At 40.2% G+C, this 23,732-nt stretch overlaps 1 protein-coding gene and 1 long non-coding RNA gene across 3 annotated transcripts in view; one reads left to right on the top strand and one right to left on the bottom strand.

Moving 5' to 3' along the window:
* DEPTOR (DEP domain containing MTOR interacting protein) overlaps positions 1 to 23,732 on the top strand; it is a 132,492-nt gene that overhangs the window by 6,146 nt on the left and 102,614 nt on the right. The gene's annotated exons all lie outside the window — the stretch shown is intronic.
* Positions 6,672 to 13,248, bottom strand: LOC131826458 (uncharacterized). The gene is made up of 2 exons (XR_009351605.1): positions 13,122 to 13,248; positions 6,672 to 7,870 (listed from the first exon to the last, which is right to left on the bottom strand). It is a non-coding gene; the product is annotated as an uncharacterized LOC131826458 (long non-coding RNA).

The following is a 23,732-nucleotide window of genomic DNA, read 5'->3' as shown; positions in this document are numbered from 1 at the left end:
ATATATATTTTAAGTGTTTTATTTATTTGACAGAGATTACAAGTAGGCAGAGAGGCAGGCAGAGAGAGAGGAGGAAGCAGGCTCCCTGCTGAGCAGAGAGCTCCATGCGGGGCTCGATCCCAGGGTCCTGGGATCATAACTTGAGCTGAAGGCAGAGGTTTTAACCCACTGAGCCACCCAGGTGCCCCTATATTTTTATTTTTTATATATAAAAATATAAATATAGGCTTATATTTATATTTTTATATATATGTATGTCTATCTTTAATCCACATAACGACTCCTTGTAGAAGATGTGCTTATCACCCCATTTTATAGATGAAGAAACTGAGGAACAGAACATTTAAACTACTGGCCATAGGTTATCCAGGCATAAAGTGGTAGAGCCGAAGTCCCTGCATTTAGGCAGGATGCTAGACTACAGTTTAATGTGTCATCAGCTAAGCAATTTAGAGGGTTACAAAACGTAATGATAAGACAAACAAGAAATGGATTCCTGTATAAGATTTATCACATTCTAGTGTGACATCTTTTTGCAAACAAAAAAGTAGACAAAGGATTTTTTCCATTCTGTTGGGAAAAATCCAATTTATTTCTGGAAGTGTTTATGTTTTGACAAGATAGAATGGTCACTTCCTCCACTAACTATTAAATTGCTTGCCATGTGGTTTTGAAAACTTAATTTGGACTCCACTCGTTCTGAATTTATAATCATTTAATGGGAAGATAAATTGCAGTTCACAATTTTGCCAGCTGTGGGGATGGAAGTGGAGTGGGGAGAAGAATTAAGAAGGTAATGAGGGATGCTTAATTAAGAGAGAAAACATTTCAAGTATTCCAGTTATGCTCATCTACCGAGACTAAATATGCGAATTACAACAATCTCATACAATCACTAAAGCCGGTTCCTCACAAGCAATTTATTAGGCGATGAGTTTTAGCTGCATTGTAGGAAACTGTAGTTCTTTCAAATTGTTTGATGTATTTGCCTTTTTGCTATAACAGACTGCCTTTCCAGACTCTTACAGACTTTCTGTTGCTTTTTTCATAAAAACACGTTCAACAAATACTGAATTGATTTCCCAAATTTGCAAATGCTAATGCAGTATGCAGGTAAAAGGTAAGAATCAGCTCATTGAACCAAAAACCAAGCTACAAATAAAGTAAATAGGAGATAAGAAATTTAGAGCATGCAGAAGAGAAAAAGGAGAAATAGTTATTTCCTTGCATTTTGAACTTAAGGAATTTTACATTTGACATGGAGATTGTCTTAGGGGGTAGCCCCTCTTGGAAGCCATTAATTTGGAAGCTTTACTTACTCTACTAGACACTGTAACTAAGGAAATAACAGGAAACCACCACCTAGAAGCTACTACTAGATTTCAGTTAATAATAAAATAAATGAAATAAAATATAAATAAATAATAAAATATATAATAAATATAGATAAATAGATATTTATATGTAACATACATTGTATATTTATATAAATATAATATATAAATACAAATAAATAAAATATATAATAAATATAAATAAATAAAATATATAATAAATAATACATAATGAAAAAATGTTTAGTTATATTTTAAAAATAAAATAAATTAACAAAATAAAATAGATAAAATAATACAAGGAGAACGCTTTTATTCTTCTCAATAGCAGAGATATCCTCGAGTCAGGAAATCACTGCCTATTTGGTTAAAGAAAAGCGGGGAGGTGCTAGAGGAAATAGAATCACTGTATTTGTAGTCAATGCAGAAAAGCTTAGTGTAGAGCGTTAAATGCCTTTGAATCAGGGGCTCTTCCAACATACAGACTCTATTCCTGTGAACATCTTTTCTGCCTCACAATTAGGATGTGAGCATAGGGAGCAGAACCCTGGTACAAAGCAGACCCTTGGTAATGACTCATTTCTTACCAGCAGAGAGCACTGGAAATACTTTGTCACATTGTGCAAAAAGCATCATGCAAATAGATGACATTTAGTAAGCCCTCCCTAAATGATTGTGGAAATATTTTAGACCCGTTTGGATGTATTCTCATGTAAATCCTTTTCTGAAATGACTAGGGTGTTTGTTGTGAACGAGTAATATATTTGTGTTTTCTCAAAGGCCGATGCTGATAGTGAAGTCACGGCTCCCATCTCTCAGAATTAATAAACCTGCAAATAAGTTAAATACCTCTCAAAAGAAGAGAATGTAAGCAGGAGGAAGATTGTTCTCCTCTCCTATTGTTTCCAGTATTCATTTTATCGGGAACTCACTAGGTATATATTAAGGGGCGTTTACTAAGGGGCCTTTATTCTTTTTTTCCTTTTTTTAAAAAACTATTTTTATTAACATATAATGTATTATTTGCCCCAGGGGTACAGGTCTGTGAATCATCAGGCTTACACATTTCACAGCACTCACCATAGCACATACCCTCCCTAATGTCCATGACCCAGCCATTCTATCCCTATCCCCACCACCCCTCAGCAACTCTCAGTTTGTTTTGTGAGATTAAGAGTCTCTTATGGGGGGCGCCTGGGTGGCTCAGTGGGTTAGGGCCTCTGCCTTCGGCTCGGGTCATGATCCCAGGGTCCTGGGATCGAGCCCCACGCCGGGCTCTCTGCTCAGCAGGGAGCTGCTTCCTCCTCTCTCTCTGCCTGCTTCTCTGCCTACTTGTGATCTCTGCCTGTCAAATAAATAAATTAAAAAAAAATAAAAGAGTCTCATGGTTTGTCTCCCTCCCCGGTCCCATCTTCTTTCATTTTTCCCTTCCCCACCCCCCATATCCCCCCACCCTGCCTCTCAAATTCAGCATATCAGAGAGATCATATAATTGTCTTTCTCTGATTGACTTATTTCACTCAGCATAATACCCTCTAGTTCCATCCATGTCATTGCAAATGGCAAGATTTCCTTGCTTTTGATGGCTGCATAGTATTCCATTGTATATATAAACCACATCTTCTTTATCCATTCGTCTGTTGATGGACATCTAGGTTCTTTCCATAGTTTGGCTATTGTGGACATTGCTGCTATAAACATTTGGGTGCACGTGCCCCTTCGGATCACTACATTTGTATCTTTAAGGTAAATATGTGGTGCGATTGCTGGGTCATAGGGTAGCTCTGTTCTCAACTTTTGAGGAACCTCCATGCTGTTTTCCAGGGTGGCTGCACCAGCTTGCATTCCCACCAACAGTGTAGGAGGGTTCCCTAAAGGGGCCTTTATTAAGGGGCGGCTCTTAAGTGTTGGTTTCTATGAGGTCAGTAACTAGGAAAAGACAGACGAAACAATGGTCAACCGTCTTTCTACACAGTAGGTCATCAATCTTCTTTATGCTCCTCTCCTTGTCCCTAGGAGTGGCGGACTCTAGAGCGAAGATCAAGATCCTTCTTCCAATATTTATCAGCCTGACCCATACTTGGAAGAAAGCTCATGTCAGTGACTGGTTTTCGTGGATTATTATATACTTGGGGGGGACAACAGTGGAGACAGCATGGGGGCAGACGGCTTCGCGGGCCAGACAGCATGCTTGCAAGCAGCTGTCCCTGGTGGCCATCAGGGGCTGTGGGATCTATGTTCATCGGGTCTGGCTGGGATGGCTCCAAGAGAGAACCCTGACTTATGTGGCTGTGCATAAAGAATCACTTTTTTTGTAGCTTTTACAATACTTCTAAGGTTGGATAGGAGAGACGAGATGAAGTGAGAGAAAACACATCCGGGAGGGTGGGACAAGATCCTCTTTTGTGTCTGCAGTTTACAGACGAACAGCTGTGGCTAGGGTGTGGCAAGAGAGGACAAATGCCAGGGCCGCCTGCTCAGGGGAGCCGATGGCAGCTGCACTGAAGGTAGCAGGAGGTAGTCAGCCGCGAGTGTCATCAGAGAGGCTCAGATCTGCCCACCCTTATCCCTCAGCTGCTCCTGGTGCTTCTGGTGGTGGTGGGGATGGTTTGCTTATGAGTTTTAATGCTGACAATACGGTCTCCCTGAATACTTGTTCCTACCCGTTTCTGATTCTGATATTTGTCCAGAGATTCCTTTTATGGAGGCGAGCTGTGGCCCAGCACCCACCTAGATCTCGGCCTCATGTAGATCATCCAGCTCGGACAGGATCGGCTTGGGGGTGGTGGAATGATTTCTGCTCTGGAGAGCTGAGCAGGGGACATTGTGGGCAGATCAGGCAACAGTCAGAGGACAAGTCCCAGCATAGCAGCTCCTCTGATCTTGACATCAGGTATAAGAAACAATCGAGCATTCTGATAAACATTCTTTCAAGAAAAGAGAAGGTCTCATTTCATGCTATCCTTTTTTCATCAGGGTTAGGTGCACCACTGCATTTTATTATGTGTGAAGCTTGGCCATTTTCTAACAAGCTGTGAGATTTTGGGAAGAATATGCCGTGAGTGTTGTCTTGACAGAAAGAGCAGGGAGGATTGGAAGGGGGTAGTAGAGAGATACATAATTATGTGCGGGTCTAAGAGCAACCATTCTCTTACCCTTCCTAGAAGAATATATGAAAGTGCAAATTTACTGGGCAAGTATGTTAAGAAAGGATTGTATTTTTTTCACATTAAAGAAGAGGTTAGCACATATTTCTTTTGGGTATCCTGGGTCAATTTGCTATCTGCCGTGCGATCGATCCTCTTAAAAGATATGCTCGCTATTTCTAGGCACATCCAGTGAATGCAGCAATGTGTGAATTACTTGGGTTATAAGTCATTCCTGCTTCCTTTCCTCTTCCTTGGGAGGATAGGAGAATGGAATCAACTTGGATCTTCTTTTCACTGAATAGTTCTCAAAGTTCTACTTACCTTTTTATTCTCTAACTTTTCCATGAATGAAAGTGACTTTCACAGAATATATTCATGGCAAAAAGCAAGAAGTTAGTCCCTGTGGTGGTATGAGTATGTCTTACACTGAACCATAGAATGCCCCTTATTTTGTGTTCAGTTAAGCTGTGATAAGGTAGATTAAAACAGGGCTTTACCGAAGCTCCCACTTATGGTACTCTTTTCCTTCTTAAGGACTGACAATGAAAAGCAGTTTTAGAGATGAGGTTTTAAGGCAGTATGATCTAATGCATAACCACGCTTCCTTTTCCTTCACATTTGTTATAATTTATTTTGTTAGCAACTAGGTCACAGACTCTGATTGTCAAGCAGAATAGTGGGTAGAACCTAAGCCATCATGGGAGGGCATGATCAGACCTTGGCTGCCATGATAAAGAACACTTTACTGTACTTACAAGAGCTGAGAGATATCACAAAGCATTTTAAGGACATCCACGTGTAAAGAACAAGAGCTTTTTCCTCCAACAGTTTATCATGAAACATTACAGACATACAGAAAAGTTAAAAGAATTTTACAGTGAATACCTTACACCTACCACTTAGATTCCACAATTAACATTTTATCATGTTTGCTTTATTACATAACTGTTTTTCGATCCCTCCTTCCATCCAACTTATTATTCTTGTCTACTTGGGAGTGAGTTGCAGACTATAATATATTTCCCCTATAACCTTCAACATGCAATTTACTAATATTCACTATTTGTTTTCTGAACAAATGAAGACTGAAGAGATAGAGACAGAGTTGGTTGCCATCAATGATCAGCAGAAGTCTTGAGCTTTGATGTTTTGGGACCATCTTAACTCATAGATTCACAAGATATTACAGCAAAGCAAAGCTCTTCACAGGTAGTTTTGGGCTTAACCATCTGTAATACTGTGTTAAGGAAGATGCCTTTATCCTGCCTGCTGTAGGTCCCCTTGGGGAAGAGGAGGGATTACAGCTGTTGTACTTTGGAGAAGGTTTCATTGAATGTTGGGGAGATCAGCACAATGTCCTCAACAAAAGGTAATTTGAGAGATCAGTGAAAAATTTTTGAGCAGAGTACATTAAATCAAGACTTTGAGAGAAATAACTCAGAGTCCATAGTGGGGAGCTTATGCAGAAAAGAAGAAAGTGTCCACAGGAAAGCCACAAGAAAGACACAGCATAAGAAAGGTTAGGAGACATTGGTACATCTTGAACTCTATGGCTTTCAACATAATTTCCCCTGTAAACCACCCCAGCATGATGGTCACCTCTTCAGCTTCCAGATGCTTTCTCCCTCATCTCCTACCCCTTACCACCTCTGATTGGAATATATGCCTCTAATACTTCTTGGTAATAGAAGTAAAATCGAATTCTCAACATCTGGCTGGAATGCAACTGGTTCAAGGTCAAATCACAAAGAATTATTTCTGTATCCTTTGGATTTTGATGATTTTCCAAGGCACCCCTCCATCCAGAGAAAGCCAAGGCCATCTAAAAGTCCTTGCTTTGTTTAAGCAAAGTTGTTGTGGTGATCATGAAGATGTAGATTTTTTTTTTTGAAAAGGTGCGAAACATTTTTTTTTACTTACCTATCTTAACTAAGAAAGGTCTTTTATGTCCCATGTATATTTTGCCAATTTCCCCCTCTGTTCTCCATAAATTGGAAAGGGGAGTTAGCTTTGATTATCAATCAGGCAGGTTTTTCTCCACTATTAATGTGGTTTGAGCTTATATTTCAGTGTATGTTGTGTTGACCTTACAATAGTGACTTTGGCATTGATTTCCTTACTACATCTTACCATAAAGATAATTAATAGGAATAAATCCAAATAAAAGTGGTATGATTCTCAGACAATATAGTATGAATTTAGCCTTTTATTCTTCAGAACGGTTGGTATATGCACAAATGTAGCAAAGCTTCTGTACTCAAGTGCTGATAAAAAAAAAAAAAAGAAAACTGTGATATCAAAAACGTGGTTTTTCTTACACCCGCATTCACTACCAAAGAGAGCGGCTCCAGTTAAACCCATCAAGAAACATCCATGAAATCTAAGAACCTGGGCTTGGAGCCAACACATTTGTCTACACGTTTGCCATTTGCTGACTTTGCATCAATGAGGGCATTAAGCCAAGAAGGGAAGAGTCTGATTACCAGGGACATCACTGTAACTTGCAATTACATCTGTCAAGCAAAAGGTGTAGCAGTCAGGGGCAGGAATTCCTTACCAACCACTATTCCAAGGCAGCAGGATTTGTTGAGCCATTTCATTTATTCCGGGACAGAATGATTTCAGTATTTATGTGGTTAATTAACCAGAGGGAATCTCTTCAGCTGTCTTCCTGTTAGCTCCATTTTGGGTGGAGATTTTGTTGCGAGATAATCTCCTTTCCAGAAGGGGAACCCTGAAGAGAGGAAGTTGGTTTGGCTATTTGTCAGCAGTTCTGGAAGAATGTTTACCCAGGGAGGAGTCTGAAAACTGTGAGAATTTGGGGGCTTATCTTGGACGTGTCTGATTCTTTTTTGGACCGCCACCATCTATATGCTAAGACTTCCTGGCTGAAGCCAGGCCTCCAGAGGGTCCTTGGGAGAGTGGTAGTGACTTCTTCAGGGTCTCCTTTCCCTCAATTTTGTGATTGAGAACATCTTCCACAATCTGGAGTTCCTCTGCTTCATCAGTGCTCCTCCGTTGACCCTCTTGCTTCTGCCAGAGGAAACTTCCAGTAGCCAAGATGCAATGTGTTCTTCATGAGCTTCTAAACGTGTGGCTGGGGCAGGGTGGGTGGGAGGAAGCCTCCATCAGCACAGCACTCGTGCTTATGGAATCTCAGATACATCTGGGGAGATCATTGCAGTCTTTGTTGGTAGCTTATGTGAAACGAAATTTCATTATAAAATTTAGCCTAGTGGTCCTTAAAGGAACATCCCCCTCTAACGTGAGAATTGGTTTGACTTTGTAGTAAACAATGCTATTCGTGGTGGGGCATAGCAACAGTTCTTTAATTGCATTGTCTGAGGAGTTCTGAGAGCTGGGCCTTCATGGGGATTCTAGTACAACCTGTAGCAAAGAGACACTTATTTAAAATTATACTGTAGTCTGTTCAGATACTTGTTCAAAGGTTACATTTGAAAATTGAGTGAGGGGCACCTGGGTGGCTGAGTTGGTAAGCAGCCAACTCTGGATTTTGGCTCAGGTCATGATCTTAGGGTCCTGGGATTGAGCCCCACACTGGACTCCCTGCTCGGTGGGGGGTCTGCTTCTCCCTCTCCGTCTACCCCGGATTTTAAGATTTATTTTAGGTTTAAATTAAATCTTTAAAAAAAAAAGAAAGAAAGAAAAGAAATTCAGTCAGTCACTTAAAACCAAGAATGCAGACTTTTTATAGTATCAGGCCCTGAGTCCTTGACAATCACATCTCATCTGTACGACCTCGCATGCCTCGCGTGGCAGAAGGATTGTTAATGCAAAGTGTGTGTTTCTCATAGGGGCAGGTATTTTCTTTTCCAAGAGTCCCTATGTCCAAGTTTGATAATTCTCCTGGAGAAGGGGTCAAGGTGATTGACTGCAGACCTATCTTCCTTTCCTCTTCAGACCTTTAGGAATGGGAGGTGTCTCGAGCCCCGCATCGGGCTCTCTGCTCAGCAGGAGCCTGCTTCCCTTCCTCTCTCGCTGCCTGCCTCTCTGCCTACTTGGGATCTCTGTCTATCAAATAAATAAAATCTTAAAAAAAAAAAAAAAGGAATGGGAGGTGTCAGCAAAAGATGACACCTTCTAAAGGGAAAGTCCAACTCTCATTGCCAAACTTCTTCCAGTGACACAGAGGATGGCTGCCCCTCTTGGTTTGAGTCTTTCCATCGTAGTTTACAGACTTCCATCAAGGCCTCCACAGCACTTTCTGGTTTTATCCCTCTTGTGTGTGTGTGGGTGGGGGGGTCAGTGTGGGGTGAAGGTGAACACCATGTTTCATGGCGTGGATTAAGGACACTTTTCCTAGGGACCCGTACATGGAAAAGGGTCAGCAAGGAGGGATATGGTCCTCCATTCCTTATTGTCCTACCAAAAGTTGGCCATGAGCTGAAGCTGCCTGGCGTGCAGTCTGTTTCTATTCCGTAGGATGGACCCTATCCCTTTGCTGCATGACCTTCTCATATTGTGAACTCAGGCACCAAGAAGTCCAACTTGGGGAACAGCAGGTGCCCAGCAGCTGGAGACCTTGGAGGTTTGTTTGAAGTTGCGGCCAGGAAGGGAGGCCACCAGTCCTAGAGGAAGCTGGGTTTGGGTGCAGCCACTCCTGCTGGGGAAAGGTCAGGCTCCCAGTCCCAGCCAGCTCACTACCTGGCAAAGCAAGCTGGGCCTCTGAGGTCACGGCCAGACTTCTTGTGTATCCCTCCACAGGTAACAGAGCTGTACTCTTTGAGGTGAGGTCTGCTGCCTTGTTCAATCTTAGGTCCAGAACTTAATGCATAAACTCCAGGAAGAGGCACAGTGTATTTTAATGCTGCAGGTGCATTTTGACTTACTCTGAAGTTTGGAAACCAGGACTTTGAATGTTACTTTATCTTATAAGGTAAAGGTTGAGGGTGCTCGGTTCACAGGTGAAGCTAGGTTACACCTTCTAACCTCTGACTCTCTTTAATGGCTCACCACTGAGCTTCCATCCGTTTTCCTTCTGCCAGGGTAGGTGGACAAATCATCCTTCAGCAGCAGAGTGTAAGCTTTATTACTGCACTATTTACTGTGATATTCGTTGGTTTGGTGTTGGTTTGATTTTCTTTTAGCCTTCTCAATAAATAATAACAGTCATTACAATAATAACCAGTCTTTATTGAACCCAACTGTGTGCCAAATAGTGTGGTAAGCACTGTATATGAATTGTATCATTTAATCCTGAGTAGGTATCATTAGTCCCATGCTCGAGATGGGGGCACACAGGCTTACAAAGTAAGAAACTTGTCCAGGGTCGCAAGATTTACAAAGTAAGAAACTTGTCCAGGGTCAAAAGTTATCAGCCAAACAGAAGAGCTGGGCTTTGCAACACCACAGAGCTCCATCAAAAGCCATGCTCTTAGAGTTTGCAGGTGGAGGAAACAGCTAGACTCAATCCCAAGTCATTGGAGCCTGGAGTTCAGATTCAGAGAATGCCCCAGCTGTTGTAGGTGTACTGCCTGGACCTTGGAAATTTGACTTGTCTCGGAATGTTTGTGTCTGTGTTGAGTAAAAATGAAATTTTCATATGCTATAAGAATTATAGCAAGTTGGTGCAGCCACTTTGGGAAACAGTATGGAGATTCCTTAAGAAGTTAAAAATCGAGCTACCCTATGACCCTGCAATTGCACTAGTGGGTATTTACCCCAATAATACAGATGTAGTGAAAAGAAGGACCACCTGTACCCCAATGTTCACAGCAGCAGTGGCTGCAGTTGCCAAACTGTGGAAAGAGCCAAGATGCCCTTCAACAAATGAATGGATAAAGAAGATATGGTCCATGTACACAATGGAGTATTATGCCTCCATCAGAAAGGATGAATACCCAACTTTTGTATCCACGTGGACCAGACTGGAAGAGATTATGCTGAGAGAAATAAGTCAAGCAGAGAGGTCAATTATCATATGGTTTCACTTACTTGTGGAGCATAAGGAATAACACGGAGGACATGGGGAGATGGAGAGGAGAAGGGAGTTGGGGGAAATCGGAGGGGGAGGCAAACCATGAGAGACTGTGGACTCTGAGAAACAAACTGAGGGTTTGGAGGGGAGAGAGGTGGGGGGTTCGGTGAGCCTGGTGGTGGGTATTAAGGAGGGCACGGATTGCATGGAGCACTGGGTGTGGTGCATAAACAATGAATCTTGGAACACTGAAAAAATAAAATCAAATTAAAAAAAGAATTATAGCAACTACATACATGAAAATGATGAATAGCAATGTTAATCCCTTTGAAAAGTAATGAAGAAATACTTAAAGATACAAAAAGCCTGGCTCAGTTGTGTGAATAATTAACTACTTTCCACTACACTGTGTGCCTAATTATCAGGAAACATATTGATGAAATATGTCAGATTGACTTCTGTGTGTTTTATCATAAGATAAGAATAAATACACCTCGCTTGTGGATTGTTTATTAACCAGAAAAGGAAGTTCTGGAAGGTGAATATAGCTGGTCATCTTTTAGTCTGTAGAAGGAAACTTATTTATTGCTGCTTTTCTATGTTTTGAAATTCTAGAAAATGCACATCTCTAAGCTTATGTTTTACACATAAGGAATAGATTAGGCAGCAGAATCTCATGCAAGAAACATTTTTAAATGTTCCAAATATTATTTGGGACATTGTAGATTGAGACTTTTTCAAGGTATTGCTCAATTTCTGTTTAGAGCTAAAATTAACTTTTACTTAGTCAACTATAGGTCCTTACCTTAGACCCTAATATAGAGCCTTTGATTCACTGTTTTTCAGAGTGGAAGTTGAAATAGGAAAAAAAAATCCTGAACATTTAGTCCAGGCTCCCTTGCTTCATTTGTAGGAATGGATTAGACAATAATTTTATGACTGTAACTTATTTTTTCACACTAGACCTTGAGATTTGGTGGAAAATGGGTTCCAGAGTTTAGGTATTGATTTTCGGATTAGAAGAAAATAGAAGGGTTTGGGGAATCTTGGATTCAAGACAGAATGAGTATAAAGATTTTCTCTGGTAAAAGGGGATATGCAGGCATAATGCTAGAATTTTCAAGTATCCTAAGACAAGACTTGCTTTAGCAGAGAAGGGGATAAGGAATATTTATAGGAGGTTATGCAGTCTTGGCCTGGGTTCTTGAATAAATCAACTATCTCAGGAGATCCTGGGCTCTAAGTAGTTGCTTTTATTGACTAAATCAATTTAAAGTTCTGTTTCCATTTCTAAAAAATGGTAAGAAAAATTGGGTCCTTGAAGTAACATGCCTGTAGAGTTCTTAGATTAAGGCCTAGTGTGTAAGGAACATTCATTGTTAGTTGTTGTTATTACTATCAGTAATAGTAATCACATCAACATGGCTCAAAGTTAACATTCTGAAAGCACGTTTTCTACTATTATGAAATGAGAGTGTACATATTTATTCATGATGTTGAAAACATGAATTATTAAGTGATATATTAAAAATCAAACATGTGTATTGGGAATAAGCAAAACTATGGCTTGTGGGGCATATCTGGCCCACTGCTGGAAATAAAGTTTTATTGGAACATAGCCATGTCCTTTCTTTCTTTCCTTTTTTTTTTTTTTTAAAGATTTTATTTATTTATTTGACAGCCAGAGATTGCAAGTAGGCAGAAAGGCAGGCAGAAAGAGAGTAGGAAACAGGCTCCCTGAGGAGCAGAGTGCCCGATGCAGGGCTCGATCCCAGGACCCTGAGATCATGACCTGAGCTGAAGGCAGAGGCCTTAACCCACTGAGCCACCCAGGCACCCCTAGCCATGTCCTTTCATTTGTGTATTGTCTGTGGCTGCTTTTGTGCTATAACAACAGAGTTAAGTAATTACAAATGAGCCTGTATGGTTTCCTAAACCAAAAGTCTTTGTTATCTGGTCTTTTATAGAAAAAGTTTGCCAACCCTTAATTATATATCAAAGAGAGAGAGAGAGAGTTGTGTGTGTGTGGTTTGTGCATAGTTGTATTTAGGGACACCTACCTTCAGAAACTGATGACATTCTTCCAAATGAGAGACGAGTATTTTGCAAATTTATAAATTGATTTTGAGAAACTTTGGTGTTCATTACTTTTCTGTACCTTTTTTGAAAGACTTGTATTTTATAGTAGGAAGCTAAGTTTAGAAACATTCTGATTTTTTGATCAGGGATAAAGACTTGATTCACCATAAAGAGCCCTAAACTATTTGTTTTCTAATTATTTTGTCCCCTCATGGATGCCTATTATTTGTTCCACTGATACAGAATATGACATTAAGAACATATACGCAGCTGTAGACTAATGGTTGTTCTCTGTGCAGTTTTGCCAAAAGCCCATATTTTGGTAAAACCCATATCAAGACTATGTATTGCTGTTTTAGCCAAAGGTGAAATGCTGGCTTTATTTCCCTCCCCTCCTTTTTTTAAATCTTTATTCCACCCTCTGTCAGCTACTATGAATTTCCAAATAGTGTTATAGGTATAAAGTCCTATTATTCTTTAATTCCTCCTTATCCTGTGATATAAGGCTTTCTTCCTTTTATCACACATTAAGTAGCTCCTCGTCTGTGCTTGTGTATTCAAGCTTCTTCGTGTCTCTAGAAATCTGTTACTACTCAGCTGATTGGCACTTTAATCACTTACCTGGAAGTCTCTTCCCACATCTGTTCGTTCTTACTCTTGGTCTCGGGACCGAATCTAGGAACTGAGCGAAGCCAGAAGGAGTAACCTACTCTTTTCCTTCATTTCCATGTCTTCTGGATGAGGGAAGTTGTTTATCAGGTGGACGAAGAACACCACGTGACCCATTCAGACACTTCACCTAGTCTCCTGGCAGTTAAGGCTTTAAATCTGTGTGTGAATCTGTATGTGTTTAAACTTTTAGTTGAGGCGCCTGGGTGGCTCAGTGGATTAAACTTTTAGTTGAAATTCTCAGTTCAGTGCATATTTGGTCATTGGCCATTGGAATGCTTTTACTTTGTCAGCCCCCCCTTCTCCTTTTTTAAGAATACAAATCTATTACAAAACAACTAAAATTTGTACTCACTGAATCACTATATGGCTCTGAGAAGCTCTCTAGCCTACTTCAAGAACTTGTGGTCTTCATCATCCACAAGTTCTTGAAAGTCTCTGGGAATCTCCCACCTGTTTAATTTTAAATGCTGCTGGTGGTCTCCTGATCCCTGGACTCTGGAGCAGGTTCCCAGAAGTACACTTCCTGTGTCTTCTAAGCTTCCATCTTCAAACTTCTCTTGAATTTGTAAGACCCTCTATATCCTTTCAGTGAAATCCAGTTTGTCCTAAATTAGCCAGAATTAGTATCTGTCTCTCTCTCTCTCTTTTTTTTTTAAGATTTTATTTATTTATTTGACAGAGAGAGAGATCACAAGTAGACAGAGAGGCAGGTAGAGAGAGAGGACGAAGCAGGCTCCCTGCTGAGCAGAGAGCCTGACGTGGGGCTCTATCCCAGGACCCTGAGATCATGACCTGAGCCAAAGGCAGAGACTTAACCCACTGAGCCACCCAGGTGCCCCAAGTGTCTGTCTCTTAACAGCCATTATTGACACAGAAATTAACACCAGGAATGAGGTCTATAAATACTATGTGACAAAAATTATAGGTATCACACTCTTTTTCCCCCTAAATGCACAGAGTTGGGATATTAATATAAAACGATTGCTTGTTACAGAATATAAACAAAGGCTTATAATACTTGGTATAGAAAATGCTCCTGTGGTCAAAACAATCATCTTATTGTTTGCTTACATTGGAATGGGTTTTAATACATAAAAGTATGTTGGATTTCTAATGACATTGTTATATAGATGGCTGCTTGTTTCTCTGTGTTGATAGCTCTCATGGTATCTCCACTGTTCTAGGAATGGAGTAGGAAATAAAATAAAGACTTATTGATTGATCCCCTCTAGAGAGTGAAATGCTTTTAGTTTCCAAGTAATTTCATTCTCCCCATTTTTACTTTAAAAATAGGAAAACTCTTAGGGTTTTTATTTATTTTAGAGAGAGAGAGAGAGAGCGCACAAACTGGGGTTGGGGGCAAAGGGAGAGAGGAAATCTTAAAGCAGGCTCTGTGCTGAGCATGGAGCCCAGCATGGGGCTTGATCTCAAGACCCTGTGATCATGACCAGAGCCCAAATGCTTAACTGATTGAGCCACCCAGGTGCCCTGGAAAACCCTGAGGTTTTAGGTACTGGACTTCTCTATGTTTTGGAGTTTATACTGGGAGTAAGAAGCAGAGAGTATTTTATTTAATGGATTTCATTTGGTTGTTTTCAATTTTAGATGTTTTCATGGACAAGGACACTTATGCAATCTATTTGTGAACCAGTTCACATTTTTTTTGGTCTTTTTATATTTAGTCTGTCATTTCATTGCACTGTTAAAATTGCTAACTGTTTAGGTACAAACATGGAACTCCGTTTTAGAGTCAGCTGATTATGCACTGAAGGTAAGATGACACACAAACATATTAATATTTTTAGCTTTCTCAGATGCTGTTAGAAAGATGTGATCATCTCGGTCTCGAATTTGTAGCAGTTATTGATGGTCAGATGCTGTCAGAAAAAATGGGAGTAGGTCACGCTGTGAGCCTTCAGTCTGTAGAATCACAGAGAACACTTGCTGGGTGAGACAAATATATGAAGAAATGGATGAAAGATCTAAATGTGAGACAGGAAACCGTCAAAATCATAGAGCAGAACACGGGCAGCAATGCCTGCGACATCTGCAGTAGCAACTTCTCATTAGACTCGTCCTGGGGAGCAAGGGAAACAAAAGCAAAAATGAACTTTTGGGGCTCTATCAAGATAAAAAGCTTCTGCACAGCAGAGGAAACAGTCAACAAAACTAAAAGGCAACCTAAGAATGAAAGAAGATATCTACAAATGACATGTCTGATAAATGGTTAATATCCAGAGTCTATCAAGAAGGTATCAAACTTAACACCCAAAAAACCCCAAATAATCCAGTTAAGAAATGGATAGAAGACATGAATAAGCATTTTTCCAAAGAAAACATCCAGATGGCCAACAGACACATGAAAAGATGCTCAACATCACTCATCATCAGGGAAATACAAATCCACGATGAGATAGGACTTCACACCTGCCAGAATGGCTAAAATTAACAAGTCAGGAAACAACAGATGTTGGCGAGGATGCAGAGAAAGGTGAACCCTCTTACACGGTTGGTGGGAATGCAAGCTGGTGCAGCCCCTCTGGAAAACAGTATGAGGTGCCCCAAAGAGTTAAAAATAGAGCTTCCACCTTATAACCCAGCAATTGCACTATCGGGTATTTACCCAAAAGATACAAAAATACTGATTTGAAAGGGCATCTGCACCCTGATGCTTATAACAGCATCATCAACAATATCCAAATTATGGAAAGAGCCCAAGTATCTATTGAATGATGAATGGATAAAGAAGAGGTGGTCTATATATGTACAATGGAATATTACTCGGCCATCCAAAAGAATGAAATCTTACCATTTGCAATGATGTGGGCAGAACTAGAGTGTATTTCACTAAGCAAAATAAGTCAATTGAAGAAAGACAAATACCACATGATTTCACTCATATGTGGAATTTAAGAACCAAAACAGATGAACATATGGAAGGGGGAAAGAAAGAGAAAGGGAGGCAAACCATCAAAGAGTCTTAACTATAGAGAACAAACTGAGGATTAATAGAAGAGAGGTGGGCAGGCAGTGGGCTGAACGAGTGATGGATATTAAGGAGGGCACTTGTGATCAGCACTGGGTGTCTATGTAAGTGATGAATCACTAATTTCTATTCTTGAAACCAACATTACACTACATGTTAACTAACTAGAATTTAAATAACAACTCGAAAGGCAAACCATAAAACAGACTGTTCAGTATAGAGAGCAAACAGATGGTTACCAGAGGGGAGGTGGGTGGCAGGATGGGTTAAATAGGTGATAGGGATGAAGGAATGCACTTATCCTGACGAGCACTAGGTGTTGTATGGAAGTGTTGAATCACTATATTGTATAAATGAAACTAATATTACACTGCATTATAAATGGAATAATAGTAAAACCTTAAAAAAGAAATTTATTATTTCTAAAATGATTTTCCTTTCTCTTTTCTGAAAAGCTTTCATAATAGGAACTATGAACACCATTAGCATTTAAACAGATATAATTAAATCTTATGTTTACAAAGAAGTATTATATTTTTATCTAAATTTTTAAAAAAGATTTTAAAAATTTATTTAGAGAGAGTATGAGCAGGCGGAGGGGCAGAGAGAGAGAGAGAGAGGATCTCAGGCATACTGTGAGCGGAGCATGAAGTTTAATATGCGGCTCAATCTCATGACCCTGAGATCACAACCTGAGCCGAAATCAAGAGTCAGGTGCTCAGCTGACTGAGTCACCCAGGCACCCCTAAAATTTCTAATTAAAGTATAGTTGACATATAATATTATATTAATTTTAGGTGTAAAACCCAGTGATTCAACAATTATAAATGTTATGATATGCTCCCATAAGGATAGTTACCGTCTTTTGCTGTACAGAGCTATTACTGCATTATTGATTATATTCCCTATGCTGTATTTTTCATCCCTGTAACTTGTCCATTTTATAATTGGAACTTTGTACCTCTTGATTCCCTTCACCTATTTTGTCCATCACTGCATCCCCATCTCCTCAGGAAACCACTAGTTCTCAATATTTATGAGTTTGTTTCTCTTTTTGGTATTGTTGTTTATTCCTTTGTGTTTTGGATTCCACATATAAGTGAAGTACTATGGTTCTTGTCATTTTCTGTCTGACTTATTTCACTTAGTGTAGTATTCTCTAGGTCTATCATGTTGTTGCTAAAGGCAGGTGGCATTCTTTTTTATTGCTGAGTAATATTCCATTGTAAATATGGAATTCCATATCTTGGCCGCTATAAATAATGTTGCAATAAACATAGGGTTGCCTAGATCTTTTTGAATTAGTGTTTTTGTTTGCTTCAGGTGAAAAACCAGAAGTGGAACTATTGAATCATATGGTACTTCTATTTTTAGTGTTTTGAGGAACCTCTATACTGTTTCCCAGAGTGGCTTCACCAATTACATTTCTGCCAACAGTGCATGCAGGTGCCTATAGAAAGAGGTTTTTTTGTTTGTTTGTTTGTTTTGTTTTGTTGTTCTTGTTTTTAATTTGGATATATTTTTTTAAAGATTTTATTTACTTATTTGACAAGACAGAGATCACAAGTAGGCAGGGAGGCAGGCAGAGAGAGAGGAGGAAGCAGGTCCCTGCTGAGCAGGGAGCCTGATGCAGGGCTTGATCGCAGGACCCCGAGATCATGACCTGAGCCAAAGGCAGAGGCTTAACCCACTGAGCCACCCAGGAGCCCCTAGAAAGAGGTATTATTGATACTGAACATTGTATTGATCCTTAGCCTGTGAGCTAAGAGGAATCTGAATGATTATTATAATTCTAATTTATAGGTGAGAAGGTTTAAATAAAGTTCATCCGACTTTCTTGTCCATTGCCATATCTATAATGTTGGGCACTGGAGTGGGTACCTGGTTGACCTAAGTAAAAATTTGCTTAGTGGCAAAATAATGCAGCTCAGAGAGATTAAGTGACTTGGTCACAGGACACACAGTTACTACGTGATGGAGGCAGCTCAGATTTATTCCAAATCCCAGTCTCAGTTTTGTAATGCTAATACCCCAACAAGAGCCACTGAAGTAGTTTTCAGTGATAAGAGCTAAGATAAAGAAATATACTTGAAATATTAAAATGCAGACATCTTAAATTGAATAAGGGATTATTTTACAGCTAAAATTGGTTATGTGGTTCTGCTATGTTCAAAGGGAATTTTTTAAAATACGAAATTGCAGAGGAAATCTTGAGGGCCATGTCATTTTGGAGTTCAAACTGAATCATCACATTTCAGGGTTTTTAGACATGGAAGAACTTTTATATGTTGACAACAAGGGAAGTGAAGTGTACTGAACTGAACTTTCTGAGGCCAGGGTCCATGTCGGCTTGTTTACCACATGTTTAGTGCCTACCACAGTGCCTGATGCACACTAGGTTTTCGATCCATATTTGTTGACCAGAGGACATCTAGAAAACTAGAGTAGTTGCTCCAAGTCACATCTTGGTCAAGGTTTTCCTAAAATGTGATCATATCACAGTTGGTCAACACTGCATCTTTTTAGGTCATCAGCATAGCCAGCTTGTTGAACTTCAGGCTGGAAGGACCTTGGTGAGAATCTAGTCCAGCCTTTGTAAATGACTCTTGCTCTGCCATTTGACTTTGTGCGAGAGCAAGAACTGAACTGACAGTCTTGCTTCCTCCCCATTCTCTACTTCCTCGTGCCAACCCAGAACGTCTGCATGGGGAGTCAAGATGACCTTCTTCTCTGGAGACCGAGAGTCCCCGAAGTGGTTAGTGTATGTCGAGCTGACCCGGGACGTGAGGTTCTCCCCCATTCCTGGACACCTTTCCTCTGTCCCACAAGCATCTTCATGGGACCGTTCTACTGGAACACAGCATGTCTCTGCATTTCTGGTTTGTTTTGCTCAGAAGTCTTTGTACCCCATTTTTAACTGAAGACTGAAACTGACCAGCCCTCACTGGGGAATTTAAAATGTATAACTTTCTCACATCTTAGCTCTACATTTTCTAGTAGTAGCAGTCATCTGATGTCTTGAGCATGACCACCTTTCCCCACCCTCAGAGCTCCTCTGTCCCATTACAAGGAGAGGAAGGAGGAAATACAATGCACTCTGACTGCCCCCCCCATAAATTTCTGTCTTCTCCAAGTCGATTGCAGTTAGAAAAAACGTTGTGAAGAGATTCTTTACCTAAGTGAGTACATTTCTCCTACAAACTATGTCTCTTACGTGTCAGACATTGTGCTAGCTCTTAAGGAAAACATCCCAACCCTGTCCTCAAGGAGCGCACAAGCAGTGACTCCTGCCAGCTAGTTCCAGAGATGGAAATGCTGACTCCAGGGTGGTGTAGGAGGACGTCCACAACGGAAGCGCATACAAGCCGCACCGGGGGCAGCGGGTGGAAGGGACCAGCTTTGCCTGGTAGAGGGGGGTAATGATTTCCTTGAGCAGGTACCAGCTGAGCTGGGTTTTGAAGTTTACTCAGGATACGGTAAGGGAGAGGAGGTTCATTGGAGGCAGAGAAAATACGAAGTTGGAAAGACCTAAAGATGAGAAATGTCATGGCATATTTAGGAAAGTCTAGAGTCATGTAGTCCATCAGTTTTCAAATGTTTCTGCTTGCCTATCCTGATCTGCACAAATGTTTTGGTCATAGGGACACCTGGGTGGCTCTGTCTGTCGAGCTCTTGATTTCGGCTCGGGTCACAATGTCATGGTTGTGGAATTGAACCCCAAGTCGGGTGCCACGCTCAGCAGGGAGTCTGCTTGAAATTTTCTCTTTCCTCTTCCTCTACCCCTCCATCTCGGCTCATGCGCTCTCTCTGTCAAAAAATAAATAAATCTTATAAACAAATTAAAAGAAAAATGTTTTGATCATAGATTCCCCCACATGAGCATATTAATTTAACAGCTATCCACATGTACTGCTGTTCCAATGCATTACATGTATCAGAAACATATATGAAAATAGCAATTGAAATTCTTTTACAGGTGAGATAAAATACATGAAGACATTCTCATATTTTTTTCAGTTGCACCCGAAGGATGGTATAAGACCCCTCCTTCTTAAGAAAGTCTACAAGCATGTCAGATTCACTGCTGTAGTCCAGTGTCTGGCACAGTTTCAAGCATTACTAGGCACCAATAAATATTTGTTGGATTGAGCTGAGTTTTAGTATGGGCCAGAATTAGCCTGGAGTCGTGAGCTGGTGACAGATGCTTCTCGGCTTTGCTGAAGGGAGACCTTGCTAGATTTTCCCAGGGCTCCAAGCAGGATCCCAGAGCTTTGAGTTCAATCTCTGACCCTCACTGTTTATCTTAGGGCTGGTAAGGCCTTCACGTAACTTTCCTGTCTCATGAGGGCATTCACACCATTCAACAAGGGCATTAATATTCCCACACATCACACGCCACTTGTGGCGAGTGACTAATAAGAGTGATTTTGTGAAGCACGTGGCACTGAGGAAAAGCTTATCAAAAGGGTAAGTGGCCCTTGTGTAAACAGGCGGACAGAATGAGGACCATTCTTCCTCCTGCTCTTATTGCTAATGATAATAATGTCAAAAGCATATTCCTCTGTGTGACTTTTGAATCCAGGAGTCTGTGATGTTGGAATAACAGAACTCTTTTCCACCTGGCAACAAACAGAAAATAAAGTCTGTTCCAGTGCCTTGTAATTCATGGATAGGTTTGAACATGATTTAAGGCTTTTTTTTTTTTTTTTTTTTTTTTTTTGCAGTAGATGTATTTATTATATATACTTCACCAAAAGTTCCATTTATAGAAGGGCCGGTTATATTTTTCCCATAAGTAGGACTAAATGAAATTTGGGATTCTGAGAGCAGTTTAACATTTTATTAGTTAAGATTATATACTTTGAGGTACATAAAGAGCACAGATTGCTTCAGCGGATTTTGGAGAAACCTGGACATAGCCTTTTTCATCTTTTCTTTCCAGAATCATTTCCTTATATGGATGCCTGCCGACAGTATTTTATCTCTACTTATTCAACCTACAGATATTTATTGGGAGGCTCTGAGACCTGTTTTTGTTTATATCATAAGATAAGAGATAAACAGTGTGATTCCTGCTCTCAGGAAGATGACTTTTTAGGTAGAGAAACAGAATAAGAATTCACAAATAATTGAAGGGCAGATGAACAAAATGCTACAAAGTACCCTGCAGAATTAAAGCTACTGTTTTAGAAAGGAGAAATCCTTATGCCCCACAAAAGGAGCTGGCCTCCTGGTGAGTGGGACATGAGGAAAGATGAGTTGGTTTTGTACCAGTTGTAGGGAAGGGCAGAAATCCTAATCCTAGAGGTAGGAATACCATGGGCGAAGACACACAAATGGGATAGATGTAGGGTGTGGGCCTGCTTTACCAGGGCAGGAGCCTGTGGTTGAGAACGGGGGTCCACACGGTTGGTAAAGGGGAGAGGCAGAGTGAGGAAGGCTCACAGAAATTTTTTGTTGCTACACAGAGGACTCAGGACCTGTAGCATATCGAAAGGAAAAGGGAGCCTCTGAATGTCCTTGTATAGCCTTGAGGCAGGCAGCAGGTGTGTAGTGAATGAGCGGCATTCCAGAGACTAAACGAGAAGACTCGGGACTAGAAAAGTAGCCGTGGCCTAAGGCACATTAAGGGATATTTCCAGGGTGTCAACAGTAGAACATGGTGACAGGTTAAACACGGGGGATGAAAGAAATCTGAGTATAAGAAACAATGATGGAGCTCCTATCAACAGCACTCTGAGTGCTGGAAATACCAAAAAAAAAAAAAAAAAAAAAAAAAAAGGATGAAGTCTTAATTTCTGCACTTGAAAGAATTCTTAGTCCAAGGTAGCTAGGAATAGTGCCTGGGTGGCTGGACTTTTTGGAGGACATGTGCCTAGAAATCAGATGTTTGGGAAGAGGAACAAGCTTACTAGGGAAGGATGGTTAAGAGAATGTGTGTGTTTATGGGTGGAGATACGGTGGGGACCCACTGAAATGATGGTGGGTTTGTCTCTACCATGTTTTTTGTATGTTGAGTTTGTAGGGCAGAGCTAGGGGTCTGGCAATACAAAATGAGTGCCATGGATGGAAATGCCTGTCCTCATGTTGCTTCCTGGGTCAAGAGAAGAATTAGAAGCATGGGTGTTTGCTATGGAATCAATGATATGACCCTCAAAAGAAGTACCATGGAGTATAAAATAATATTAAAGAGTATGAAGCAGAAAACACATATATCCTCAAATGCAAATAAAGCTTTAATATCTGGGTTTGAATTTTTCACCACTGATTTCTTAATTTAAGACTTTTACCTTTCTTTTAATTCTAGTGGTTACCTCCGGCTCTTTAGCTCATGCAGTCGAGAAATGTGGAATAAACATTTAAGGAAGAGTTTGATAGATCTGCTGTAATATAGAACCCACATAGAGTGATGTATTGCAAAAACGAACGGGAGCTATTCTCAGGGCATAATAGATAGTCATACCATAAACACATTTAATAGAATTAATTGTACCTCCAACATGGCATCTGGACTTAGTTATTGGTATATGACTCATTGGTTGAGTGGTTTGGGTAAGAAGTTCACCATCCTTCAGGTTAAATGCTCAGAGAAGATTTAAGGAACTTAATTACAGCACATTATTGCTGCAAATGAAAGGAAATTAATTAAAAATAAATTTTAAAAGACCAGAAACGGGAGGAAGAAAGATCATTCTTTTTTATGGAAAAGAGTTTTAGAAATAGCTCTAATGATCTAGGAAGGACTATAAAATATTGCGATTCTCTGAACATAGACATGTCTAATTTTATCTATTCAATAATAGCTCATGTTCACCCACTAATGATGTTGATTATATTCAGGCCATTGGTTTTCTATTATCAAGTGAACACAGTCCCCTATTCTTTGGTTTATGTCCCTTTATTTTAAAATGCAGGTTTCAAACAATCAATCATGGAACACTACATCAAAAACTAATGATGCACTGTATGGTGACATAACATAATAAAAAATTTAATTTAATTTTTAAAATGCAGATTTCATCTGAACACCTTATTCTGGGCTGCTTCCACTTTCTGTCTGCACCTCCTCCCTTAGAACAAAGAAGTTGAGAACTTGTGTTGCTTTTGAAGCAAATAGCAATCAAACCAAATCAAATCAAATCACTGTTTCTTCATTGTGTAATGAGTGGGAAGGTTACAAGTGTGATAAATGGAGACTGATTTGCAGGGCATTTTAAGCGTTCTCAAGAAACTAACCAGACAGCTCGTCAGCTAGCCCGGGGCAGATGAAATTGTGGTGTACATCAGCGTCCCCTCGGAACAGACCTCGGGTTTAAACAGATGCCCGGGCCTCGTTTAAAAACCAGGAGAGAGAACCCACCAATTCACAGAACACCAGTATCCTTTACTTTTTGGTACCTAGAGTGAAGGTTTGTCATGTGTGCTTTGCTTCCTAGTGTCTTACACACAAGACAACAAATGCTGGGAAAGATATTGGAGACAGGTGCAGGAGCATGGTGACATTAAATAGAGAGAAGTCTTCCAAAGGCTGTCTGGAATTTTAAAGGATTTCCAAAGAGTCCACTTTCACCTTC

Source organism: Mustela lutreola, chromosome 3 (genome assembly GCF_030435805.1).
Source record: "Mustela lutreola isolate mMusLut2 chromosome 3, mMusLut2.pri, whole genome shotgun sequence".
In the NCBI taxonomy this organism is placed as follows: Eukaryota; Metazoa; Chordata; class Mammalia; order Carnivora; family Mustelidae; genus Mustela; species Mustela lutreola.
The sequence above is the reverse complement of the archived record's forward strand: the minus strand, read 5'-3'. Positions and strand labels throughout refer to the sequence as shown.